This window comes from Thermobia domestica, chromosome 6, assembly GCF_964235325.1.
Source record: "Thermobia domestica chromosome 6, izTheDome1.hap1.1, whole genome shotgun sequence".
Classification (NCBI taxonomy): Eukaryota; Metazoa; Arthropoda; class Insecta; order Zygentoma; family Lepismatidae; genus Thermobia; species Thermobia domestica.
In genome coordinates, this window is record NC_137459.1 from 171,386,583 (window position 1) to 171,399,734 (window position 13,152).

Below are 13,152 nucleotides of genomic sequence, written 5' to 3' on the forward strand. Positions count from 1 at the left end.
TAAACTTATCATCACTCATCATCGCGCTTCTGTTACTAATAATATCTACCATCCTACTTCAAATACTGCTGCTGATGTTGTTATGTATCATGTTATGAAATCTAACCTCACCTTTTTATTTTTTTTTCTACTAATATTCATAAATTAAATAAGAAGTATGGAAATTTTATACAAATTGAGATTCATCATAGAAGATACCTATCGAAGTTGTCCATAGTCAAGAATTGCATCAGAAATCCTTGATTATTTTCATTTGTTTTCTTTTGTATCTGTTACTTGTATTAATATTAGTTTGGTGATAATATAATATCAATTCTATTCTAAATTTTGGTTATTGTCTATTAAGATCTTTGTTAATAATTTGTCAATAACGTGTCATGCTGCCTTCTGGATGATGGCTCCAGTATGTCGTCTTTAAGTCCCAATCCGACGTGTCACACTCGATATCAACCAATCAGGAATGAAATAATCTACAGATGTGTGTTCTTACGATCCCTGTCAAATAGAAGTTTTCCGTTGCGCAATGCTAGATATTTCGAAAGACAGGAGCTACATAGTGTGATGACCAGTACTATTACAAAATGAAATTAACTTCCTTTTAAAAAATCCACTTTATCTTCAATCTATATTATAAACTTAAAAGTGACTATGTTTGTGACTCTCAATCTCTTGAACCACTCGACCGATCTCAATCAAATTTTCAACATCGATGAGGTTCGTACCTGGGATGTTGTTTATCATTTCACTTTGACGGAGCAACGTAGGGGAGGTGGAGATATACAAAGATCAATATACAGGATGTCCCAAAAGTAATGGCGAAAATGGAACCACAGATTTCTGGCACCAAAATAATAAAAGAAGTTTATAAGACATATAGTCCGGAAATGGACAGGGGCGGAGCTAGACAGCTTCGAATGTGGGGGAAAGGAACTTGACGATTTACAAAACAGCATTCAAGATGCGTGTTAACAGTTACGCAACACACTGGGAGTGATGAAATGCATTCAAAAACTCACGTTACATAGAGGTGGGAGGACGGCACTTTGAACATCTTCCGTAGATACGTTTATTGTTAGCACGTATGACCTAGTAGTTTGTAGTAGGGTGGAAAAAAAATCATGATTTTTTTTATTTAAATCGATTTTTTTTATTTAAATTAAATCTTTCTCTTCGTATAATACAAGTCGCGAACTGAAGAAAAAACATTAGGAATTAGCATTAAATGTTAATTATGCCATTTAAGTGAAAGTATTAGGTTTCAATTTTGAATTAATCCCCAATCGTTAACCTATTTCAATCCCAAACAATGTTTCTTAAGCATTAAAGAAAAAGTACAGCAATGTATATCAACAAGACACTTTTCTTTTCATGAAAGTTACTGATATTTGGCAGGGGCATATTTTTTAAAAAATGGAACTAGCTAGAGGCACGAAATACATATAAAGTACATAAATTTCGCCTAAAATTAACTAACTCACTCTATGGCCTATGGAACACGGAGGTTCAATGCGGTGTTCACAAAAGCTCTCCTGACTTCTATCCTTAGTCAACTGGATCCAGTTTCTACTTTGGATTCCTATTTCTGCGAGATGCATCTTAATACTGTCCTCCCATCTGAACCTAGGCCGTCCTAATGGTTTTTCCGATTGGACTTCCAGTTAAAACTTTGAAAGCGTTCCTACTTTCTTCCATTCTCGTTACATGTTCTGCCCACCTGAGCCTACAAGATTTGATGACCCTAACAATGTTTGGTGAACGGTATAAATTATGCAGTTCCTCATCATGAAGTTTTCGCCATTCCTCATTTCCGTTCCTTTTGCTTTTCGTTTTAGGATTTTATTCTCAAATACTTTGTCTGCGTTCTTCCCTCAGCGTAAGCGACCACGTTTCACAACCATACAGCACAACAGGCATAATTATCGTTTTATATATTTTAAGCCGACAGAATTCGCGACGATAAGAGATTTTGAACTGAATAAAAACACGAATTCCCTGCTTTTAGTCGATATTTAATTTCTTCGTGAATATCGTTTTCTGATCTTATATATTAGCCGATGGCAGAACTTTGTCTTTCTGCGATGAGCTTTTGTAAGTCAAAAATTTTCTGCAGGAATTCCAAAATAGAAAATCAAGATGATCAGTTCCAGCAAAAGAAACACTTGTGATTGCTAAAAATATGATTTATACGACGTGAAAAACTGTTCAAATGCGAGTCTTCCGTGCATTTAAGACATCTATACATAGCAGGCACGTTTTTATACTTTTCTGTTGGCTATTTTATTTCCTCTGGCAGTTTTCTCTGCACAGGCGCGGCAAATTTTCTGCGATCATTTCGCAGATCGCGGCATGTTCTGCTATGGGGTATATTAGAAAGTATCCACTTTGCCAAAAGTATTATTCGATATTTTAACGCATTCAAAATTTGTCGTATTACGATCCCGAGGAAATTCTATGTATTTAGTACATAAATTTCGCCCAAAATTTTAAAATCTATTTTTTTTTTTTTTTTTGTTTCGGAGAGGGGATCGGACACCTCTAAATACGCCCCTATTATCAGGGTTCATAGTGGTCTGGTTTCTTGTAAATAGTTGAAAAGTGACCAAAAGCACAGGAAAAAGTGACAGAAAAGTGACCAAAATCTCATCATGACCCTTTTTTCCTTTGTCAATTTCTCCATTACCTCTCATTTTGTTTGTTGTTTTGTTTCATCTTTTCTTCTATACTTCTTCTTTTTGAGTTTCCTCCTTTCTGAGGTTTTCTAAGTATGCTTTAAACGGTAAGCAGACTTAGCAGATGTAAGAAGCTTCTGAGTAAGTGGAATCAGTTCTGGCCTACTTCCGTATTTCTTCATCCCAGATATAATATAAAACTTAGGATTGAGAGTTCTCAAAGCCATGAAATATTCAAATTCATCACCTACTCTTAAGGAGAACATACAAGAACCATAACACAAGACAAACATGATGAACTACACACACACAACGTTAAGCGGAGCGTTAACTATTACGAAAGAAAACTAAAAGACTATTATAATAGAAGAAAGAATAAACACAGAAGGATTCTCAACCCCACCTTGAGAGCTTAACCATTAACCAACCATCCACTGTATTTTAGAAAGAATAAACGCTGAAGTAAGAATAACGCTGACTGTTTCACATGTGGCAGCAAGTACTGAAGCTTTCAGAAGCGCAATGAGTAACGAGCTGCTGCTTCTTTTTTTTTCATTTATTTGTATATTCTTCTAAGAAAACTGTCAATGCAAGACATAAATCACACGAAAAAGTCACTTTACCTCCCCAAAAAGTAACTTTTAGTGGCATTTTTTTTTTAAATGTAACTTTTAGTGACCAACTTGAAAAAAAGTAACTTTTAGTTAAAAAAGTGACTCGTTATGAGCCCTGCTATTATCTGGAAACAAACAAATAGACGTGGACACAAAAGAGTTTTCATCTTAAATGTCCATGGTGATTTCCCCGTTGGAATAGAAATTTTAAAACCCTGTGTTACAAAGAGAAGAAAGCAGGGTTCACCCGTTACCCGTTCAAACCTACATGATACTCGTTTTCATACTGTGCTTACACACATTTGAGTCTCATTGTATTATGATTATTATCTTCCATAATCGAAATAACAGAACAGAAACGGGATTTTACTTACTTTCACTTTAAATTAATTCATTTCGGAATTTGATTTAAATCAATCCACCCTGGTTTGTAGTGCTACTCTGTGTAAGATACTACGTTACAAGTATAGCACGTCGTTGTGGATGCTGTCTATTATTTCATTACATGACACGACTAGTTACACTTGTTCATATTTCTACCCTCTCTCTGCAAGTATCTATCTGGTATATCACTTTCCATTGTTCCCTGTGATTATACGAAAAAAAAAAAACAAACAAAAAAAAACCTAAGTGATCTTTGCTTTGACTCCCGTTCTACATGTGAGTGCAATCGTGCATGGATAACAACTTTTTTCTGTATGGTTTCCATCTTTACTGCGCTGTTTCAATACCCCTGCCGTACAGATAATCGGCGAATCCCTAAATGACGTATGGAGAATCTCTGGAGCAGTTATGTAACATGGTTTTTATGTCTTTCTGAACCTCCTTCCTAGCTATCATTATTCCGCTACCAGGTGTGAAGTTCCTTCTCCCTACATTCGAAGCTATCTAGCTCCGCCCCTGTCCATTTCCGGACTATATGTCATATAAACATTTTTTCTTGTTTTGATTCCAGGAATCCATGGTTTCATTTTTCGCCATTACTTTTGGGACACCTTGTACATATATAAATTACTATGTTCGTGAGTTAATAACTCTTGAAACACCCGACCGATCTCTATCAAACTTTCAGCATAGATAAGGTTCGTGCCTGGGATCTATTCGTCATTTCAGTTTTACAGTGCTACATTGGGGAAGGGAAGGGGGATATATATATATAGAAAAATGAAAATGAGTATCTTCGTGACTTAATCACTCTTAAACCACTCGACCGATCTCGATCCAATTTTGAACATAGACCACGTCTGGTCCTGGCATGGTTGTTATCATATCACTTTGAGGGTCCAAATTTGGGGAGTGGAACGAGTGGAGATAATTAAATATGATCGAAAATAACCGATATTAGTGTCGAATCTATAGCTTTCGAGGTCACTGAGAACAGTGACACTTACGATGCTGTTTAAATCCAAATTCAGCCCCACAACTTGTGGGAGGGGAAGATAAATAAAGATGATAGAAAATGACCAATATTAGTGTCGAATTCACAGTTTTCGGGGTCGCTGAGATGAATAGTGACACTTTCGATCCCGTTTGCATTTAGATTCATTCCTGCAACTTGAGGGAGGACGAGAAGGTATACATAAAATGATCAATATTAGTATCGAATACATAGTTTTCAGGGTCGCTGAGAGGAACAGTGATACTTCCGATCCCGTTAAACACATTCAGTCCTGCAGCTTGGGGGAGGGGGAGATATATAAAAATGATGGAAAATAACCAATATCAGTGGCAAATCCATAGTTTTTGGGTTCGATGAGATGTACAGTGACAGTTCCGATGCCGTGCCCGCAATATGGGGAGAGGGATATTGGTGTCGAATCCGGAGTTTTCCGGGTTGCTGTGATGAACAGTGACTGTTCCGATGCCATTTAAATCAAAATATAGCCACGCAATATAGGGGAGAAATATAAATATGATCAAAAATGATCGATATCGGAGAGCGCTTTAGTAATAGTAAAAGTGACTGACTAACGGATTACTATTTATTTAATTTAACCCAGTGAAGCGGGTAGTTGATGGTAGTAATATATATAATTTGTACGTCAACCAACATAATACTTTTAGATCAATCATATAATCGATATTCTAAACGTTCTTCCTATGATGTTCCACAGAATAGTACATAATGTTGGATTAAGTCCCGCAGGCAATGTAGAAGGATATTATGTGCAGGTCAAGTTTAGACACATCACTCAAAATAATTGCTGAAAAATTATAATTCTTCCATTATTTTCCTTCATATTATTCTCCAAAAGATTTCCGCTAGATCACATACCAATAAACCACTTAGTATAGATAGTTCAACGGGGTCACCACACGTAATTGTTTACAAATTAAAATTCTTTCACGATTTGGCATTGAAACTACAGTGCAAAAAGCACACAGCAACATGTGCTACATGGCCACTGAAAAGCACAAACGGTATCTAACCGACACAGGTCATGACTAAGTTAGTGCGTCCAAAGGGGACAGACTCGTCAGCGTAAGCGAAAGTAGTGAAAAAAAAAACTTTTGCAAAGACACGAGTTCCTATAGCACTTCTAATGACCTCACAATTGTAACGCTAAAGCTTGTAAACATAATATACAGCTTTGTGTGTTGTCAAGAAAGATTCAGCAGGCGGGAAATTCTATGTAATATAGTCCTCTTTCATACTCACTCACTAATTTTAACATCGTACAGCACTTGTAATGATTTTATACTTGTAATCCTACACTTGTAAACAAAATACAGCTGCAACCTGTAGAAACGTGTTCCTTATAAACATTTCTTTCCACAAAGAATACTGATTTTTATACCTGCAAATTTTGCAAAATCTGTTGTGCCTTAACTCCAGCACCACCGGAAATTAAATTCTGTCCAAAGATCCCCTTACAAAATAACATTCTTTCTATAATGAGTCTGTAGATTCTGAATTTCAATAGGAGCTGTAAATGCTTTTCACAGTATTCTTTGGATGATTATCTCCTGAAGTCAACACTGTCGTCTCATTGCGGCACGAGTCTTCAGTTTAACACGAAATCTAGATTACATATACTACCATTTTTTATGTTCGTAATCTATACCTAAAATCACTAATAACGTGAGGTATTCGCAAGTGTACTATCCTATTTTAAGGACGGGTGGCATAGCTATATTCATGAAATATTGACATATGCTAGCAGGAAATGCACTCCTAATGGTTTAGTGCGTTTCTTGAGTTGTTGTTGCAATAATGGGTGCAGAATGACTTTAGGAGGGCTGAATGTAAACACAGCGTGTGGACAAATCGCATTAAAACTATAGTGCATAAAATCAACTTAAAAACACAAATCAATTTGTGCTCAGTGGCCACAGAAAGCAGGACAAAGAGGCCGTGATGTAGGGTAGGGTTGTGTCCGTCGAGAGAACGCGTGTCAGCAACGGTGTGTATACGCATAAACGAGAACAGTTGTGAAACACTTTTATATGGCATGAAAACAGATACCTTGCATGTATTATAGCTTTTTGACACTTCTACGATCACTTTGTACGTGCTTTCACATAGCAATTTAGATCATCATGTCTTCCTTATGTGGCAAATAGACAAACTCCCCATCTCGAATTATTACCTTATACAGGGCCGCCCACAGGGGTGATGTATGGCGCAAGCTGCGCCATTGAGAAAAATTTTGGGGATATTTTACTCTACTTTCGAACTAGCAACTTTACTGTCGGAATAGCATTAAAACACGATTTTGAGAAGCTAATTTTCAAAAATTTTCCGGGGTGAATTCCCGTACCCCCTGCTTCGATACTCGATGAATGAAGTACCGCGCAAGTAGCCGTATGAAAGGAAAGGTTGGTTCGTTTTAAGAGAGAAGGGCCGCCCACAGGAGGGATGAATGGCGCAAGTTGTGCCATCGAGAAAAAAAATTGGGGGGAATAAAAAAATTGGGGAAGAATTTTACTCTAATGTCGAATAAGTAACTTTGCTGTCGTCAGAATAACATAGGAACACGATGCGATTTTTTTTTTTTTTTTTTTAATCTCGAGAATGAATCCCCCTACCCCCTGCTTAGAAACTCTATGAATGAAGTACCGCGCAAGTTGCTGTATGAAAGGATGGCGCCAAGTTCTGGTGAACAACAGTTACAAACACTCAAGGAATCACTTTCAAATTTAGATTTGAAACTTGGCTGTTGTCTGTATGGTTACCACTAGCTCACATTATGTCAAACTACTTTATAATTTTCAACAGACAACATATACAAGTTTCAAATCTAAATTTGAAGTGAGCCAGTGAGTGTTTGTAACTGTTGTCCACCAGAACTTGGCGCCTATTTTTGTGATTTCAATTCTTTTTAAGGGCACTCGTACTTGGCTCTTTTACAGGAATGTTTTTTGTTGGATATCACTTCTTTTTGTAGGCTAATTTCGAGGATAACATTTTCTTTTGGTATCAAACTCAATAACTTGTAACTTGCGTCTTACTTTTCATGTACAAGGGAATTATATCAATATTTTGTAAAGAAAAAAATAATACTACCAATTGTAAAAAAAAGAATACCTGTGCCATACACAGTGTGTAGAAGTTTTTATACCCTTCACTATCCTTATAGAACATGTTTAGTATTGTGCACTGCCAAGACTACTAATAAAAGTAATGCCATTTTTATAATTACTACTGCCCCTACTACTACTACAAGCATTCTATAATACTACTACAGGAAATAAAAACAAAAACAACAATAACAATTACTAGTACTATAAAACTACTGCTACACTGGGCAATTGTTTTTAGAGGACTTGAGTTTTGAGGAGGGAAGAGATTATTAGTTTTGGGGGGAGTGCGCCATCAGCTTTGGGGGGATGGGCACCCCTGACCTTATATACATGTGAAAGATAAGATACCATATATTTTGTTTAGGCCCACTTGTAAAATGTTATTGTGAAAACAAGTACCATATTTATATAGTGAATTTTCCATTGTTTGTTCCCCTAAAATAGTATAGCACGACCACGAGAAAAAATACAATATTTCGCACACACTACTGGAAAGTTATGTTCAAAAATTCAATCTCCTCTGATATATCGTTTCTCGCAGTAATTTCTCAGTGACTGGGTAAGTGTTTGTAACTCAAATAGAATATCAATATGAAAGAGAAATACTTCAAACCTGTCTTTTGTTTACAAATTAAAGGGAATCTATTTTTGAATGACAGTAAAATCATCTGAAAAGCATATTAATAAGTCATCAAAACGAAAATAATAATCAGCCTTGTACCTAATATAAGGACAACTAAACAAAAAAGTACAAATGTTTTTGTTTCAATATGTGTCGGAAAGTAGATAGAGAAGTAGTGAGGCACTAATCTAAAATTAACATTCATGTTTCCTCGCAAGCTTGCTATCAGCCCAAAATTCGAAATTGCACTATATAGATCAAGGGAAAGAAGTTTGAACTTATACATAAAATTCGATTCAACAATTACAGGTGAAGAAAAGAACATTATATTGTACTTCAATTGATAATCCACAATTTCAGTCACAGACAAAGAATACATAGGTTTGTCTGTGATTTTAGTCTCTGCATTTTAAATACTTAACTATTACTATCACACTAACTTCGGTCACTACAGTATTCCCATACATGTATATGATGTAAATGAAGAATATCTCAGATTCTCTTTAGTTTTTCAATACCTGTCATCATCATTCTTTTCGTTCCTTTTTCACCGGTCAACAAGTCCAAACTTTACAGAATATATAAAGTATTTGCATAATTACATCTCAAAAATAATAATCCCTTCTAACTTGAACAGGATATACACAATTCATAGTATCACAGTTAGGAACGTGCTGCAATCTGCAACCATGTGTAGGATATATTAGCATCTTTGACTCAAGTAACGTTTAGCTAAGAACCTAAATTCAGGTTCGTGTAATTTATCGTAGGAGTTTCTAATTGTTGGATATCCTAGATTAATTTTTAAATATATATATAAGAAAAACAAAGACACTATCGCTTTTATGTATGTACTTTTTCTACGAATAGAAAATGAACCAAAGCTTACATCTCCTAAGATAATAGTCCTCAATTAAGTACAGTTAACGGTGGAACATTATTCTAGTCTAACACTTCAAAGCCAGAATATGCAAACTAAACTATTTCGGTAAACGGTGCTCTTAAAATCCGAATAATTTATTACTCTAAGTTAGAATAAAGTGCTAATTTAGTTTCTGCACACCACATTTGGGAGCATTATGGACAATACTATGAATAAAAAGACATATTTATAACAGGGGTGCCCACAAGGGGGGGCTATGACGCAAACTGCGTCATTGAAATATTTGGGGGGTTAAAATCTATAGGTTTGATGAGGGAGGTAACATTAATCGAAAAGATTTTTTCATGGAAGAACACCTACGGATAGACAATTGGGGGGGGTGCGTCATAGATATAAGGGGGGTGGGCACCACTGTTTATAAAAGCAAATTACTGCAGGCGATAGAGTTAAATATCAAGCAATACACCTGTATTTTAGGCTTACAAATGTAGGGTTACTAGTGTAAAGTCTACTAGTGTAGGGTTACTAGTGAATTACAAGTGCTTTATGACGGATAAAATATGGGAGTGAATATGAAATATTACTGTATTAGATACTATCTTCCTCCGGCGGTGTATTTCTGCACAGTGTACAGAAGCTATTATTTATGTTTAGTCTTTATGGGTAGAAAGTAGGCTCCTTGAGTGCCGCTAGAATGAGATCAATTCCTCTTAGAACTTGTTGGAGGGCGATCCCATTTCTATTGGACACTCGGGAATTCTATTCCGGGTGTTTACAATTTAGGACACCACTGATGAAGATACGGTGGCCTAATCTTCTGAGCAGTTGAAGGTCCGGTGGTTGAAGTTGCTGGGTTGGAGACTTGTATGCGGAGATTAGATGCAGCGGTCCTTCTGGTGAGTGAATTATTAGTCCCGTTGGTTTTATTGACTGCGTGCCGGGTAGTATGAGTGGATCGTGTGGAATCTGTCTTTTGATTATTATTGCTGTGCTACCTTTGATGCCTACTCGGTGTGTCCTGTAGATGTTGTAGTTTTTTATACGGGGAAAGTGCCTGGAGGTTTAAGCCAAGTTTCGCTAACGATTGCGACATCAATACTTTCTCTGGTCAGGAAGTCTGTGAGTTCGTCTTTTTGGTTTTTGATGCCATCTGCATTCCAGCAGATCAGTCAGATGTCGCGGTTGCATGTCGTGGATTTTTAGTGTGATCCATCGTCAGTGAGTGCAGCTACTACTTGCACGATGGCAGCCATTTTGGAGACCTGGTCTGTAGCATTGTTGATCTTGTGAAGTCTCATATTGAGCGTCTCGAGGAATCTCCTTCAAGCCAGTCAGTAGGTTCATTATTTCCTTCAGGGTGGAGACAAGACATGTCTGTTGCTGTTACTCTGGTGGTGCTGTGTTATCATCTAATCTGTCCTCTGTTGTGGTTGCTTGTGCTTCCCCCATAGTGGCGGTACGCTGCTCCAGGGTTTACTTCTGTTGAAGTGCTGGTCGGGCTGTCTTCTGCGACTGAAGGTTAGGGTGAAGCGAAAAAGTCAAATATTCGATTATCGAATTCTAATAGAGCTCAGAAGTTGCCTATTCGCGTGCTGATCAATGGAAAAATAACGAGAAAGATCACACTTTGGACCTTCAGATCGTGCAAATGGCCTAAACTTTGCAAAAATTACAAAAAATACCAAAATTTACCTTTACGCGAAAAAAATCTGATTTTCGAGTATCAAATTCTAATGGGGCTCAAAAGTTGTATATTCACGCATTAATCAATGGGAAAATAACGAAAAAATCACACTTTGGATCTTCAGTTCGCACAAGCGGCCTAAAATTTGAAAAAATATATAAAAAACACCACAATTTAACTTTACGCAAGAAATATACAGATTTTTCATTTCATTTCTATAGCGTCTAAGTACTTTATTTTAGTTGTGTGAGGTTATGTTTGTTACTAATTAGTTAAAATAAGTGATTTTATACATTTTATTTTCATAATAATTTTGCAGCTTCTCTCCCATTTATCAACGTTTTCTTCTTCATGAAATGATCCAGAACTAACCACGAGGAGGAGACTGTAATTCGAGTTCCAACCACACACTACACAACCATCCTACCAATTAGAGTGTGCTAAATTATGTTGATTTAGTTAAGTATTTAGCCTTAATATCAGATTTTTTAAAATCAAATTTTGGCATTGTGAGTCTTGAGAACAAAGTTGCAGTAGTAGGCCCCCGCGTATATCTCGCCGAGTCAGCAAAATTTTTTGTGACGTCATAGGTCAAAGGTCAATGCCATTGGCCCGGGGTCAATGACCTAGGGGTACACAGGACCACCCCCACTAAATTTTGGCAGGGGCACCATGGCCCACCCCCAGATTTTGGCAGGGGTACATAGGACCACCCCCTTAAATTTTGGAAATTGCCAAATCTAAAAATTGGGTATGGTGGCCTAGGACCATAGTATGTACCTCTATCAGTATTGGGGGTCTATGTCGTTCCCTTTCATGGGTAAAAAATTGCCAAAATTCAAATTTCGGGGGTTTTTGACCTAATTTATCGCCTTTGATGAGGTGTTATTATCCTATATAGTTATATGGGCGTATACACGGGTCCATTTCCTTTCATAAGATATGGGTATATTTGTACCCCTTTAAAAATTTGGGAGCGTACCTTGGCCCACCCCTTAAATTTTAGAAATTGCCCATTTTACACATTTGGTATAATAGTATAGGACCCTAATATATATTACTATAAATTTGGGTGGTCCACCTCGTTCCCTTTCATTGGTACGAAATTGCCAAATTTTAGTACAACCACGTGTTTCGTTTTTGACCTAATTTATTCCCTTGGATGAGGTCTTATAGACCCATAAAGACTAAACATAAATAATAGCTTCTGTACACTGTGCAGAAATACACCGCCGGAGGAACAAAAATTTCGAAACAAAAATTTTCAAACTAAAAATATCAAACGAAACAATGTCAAACCAAAGTTTCAAACAAAAAAATTTCAAACAAAAATTTAAAAAACTTTTCAAATGTTAAACAAAACTTAAAACTGAATGCAACCAATCAGATTGCCCGAAAGATAGTGATCAGCCAATCAGATTGCACGAAAGATAGTGATCAACCAATCAAATTGCATCAACAATAACTTTGCCAGTGTCAGATTACATCACCTTGTGACTAAATTTCAGTATTGTAGCATGTATTCCCTTAAGACTATGAGTCATAAGATTCAATAAGGTTAGCTATCAGATTTCTAAGCTCAAGGTCAAATCAATCACCACAAATGATCTTAGACTATGAGCTGTGCGTAAAGTTCAAAGTATTGTTTCAAATTTCGCGCCTTATATTAAAGTTCTGTTTATCACAATTCCCAAATTTAAAGAATACTTCTCTCGATATACCTAAGTCTTAGAATTAATCATATCATTATATGTTCAATAAGGTCAATAATGTCCGTCAATTGTTTACTTGAGTAGAACCAACTGTTTTTTTGCAAGTGTGTACTCAAACTTAAGAAGTACCACAACAAAGGAAATGAATCCCTGTACACTACTTCATCAAGGTCAATCACGTGGTACATTGTATTGCTTACGTTTATATTTGGTCCATAGGCTGCAATAATCAAAACCAATGACGCAATTTCAATTGACAATTCTCAAATTATCCTACAAAGTTTAAATGTACCAATATCCTGGGCTCCTAATCCCATCATAGGTCAATAACTGATCACGTGATCATACTAATATTTGACAATGATTTACCCAATGAATGAGATACTATCCAATTTTAAGAACAATTACCAATTATTGATATGACAATAAGACATGTACCCCTCC

The 13,152-nt window shown here is 36.4% G+C and overlaps 1 protein-coding gene across 4 annotated transcripts in view; it reads right to left on the reverse strand.

Annotated features, from left to right (window-relative positions):
• LOC145688327 (plasminogen receptor (KT)) overlaps window positions 1-9,133 on the reverse strand; it is a 69,564-nt gene extending 60,431 nt beyond the window's left edge. For 3 of the 4 annotated variants that reach the window (XM_081762382.1, XM_081762379.1, XM_081762380.1), the window contains exon 1: window positions 8,948-9,133. The gene's annotated coding sequence lies outside the window, so the exon portion shown is untranslated. Of the gene's footprint in view, window positions 1-8,846 lie in introns of all 4 variants that reach the window. The other variant, XM_081762381.1, reaches the window with a different exon arrangement.
• Window positions 9,134-13,152: the final 4,019 nt, after the last annotated feature.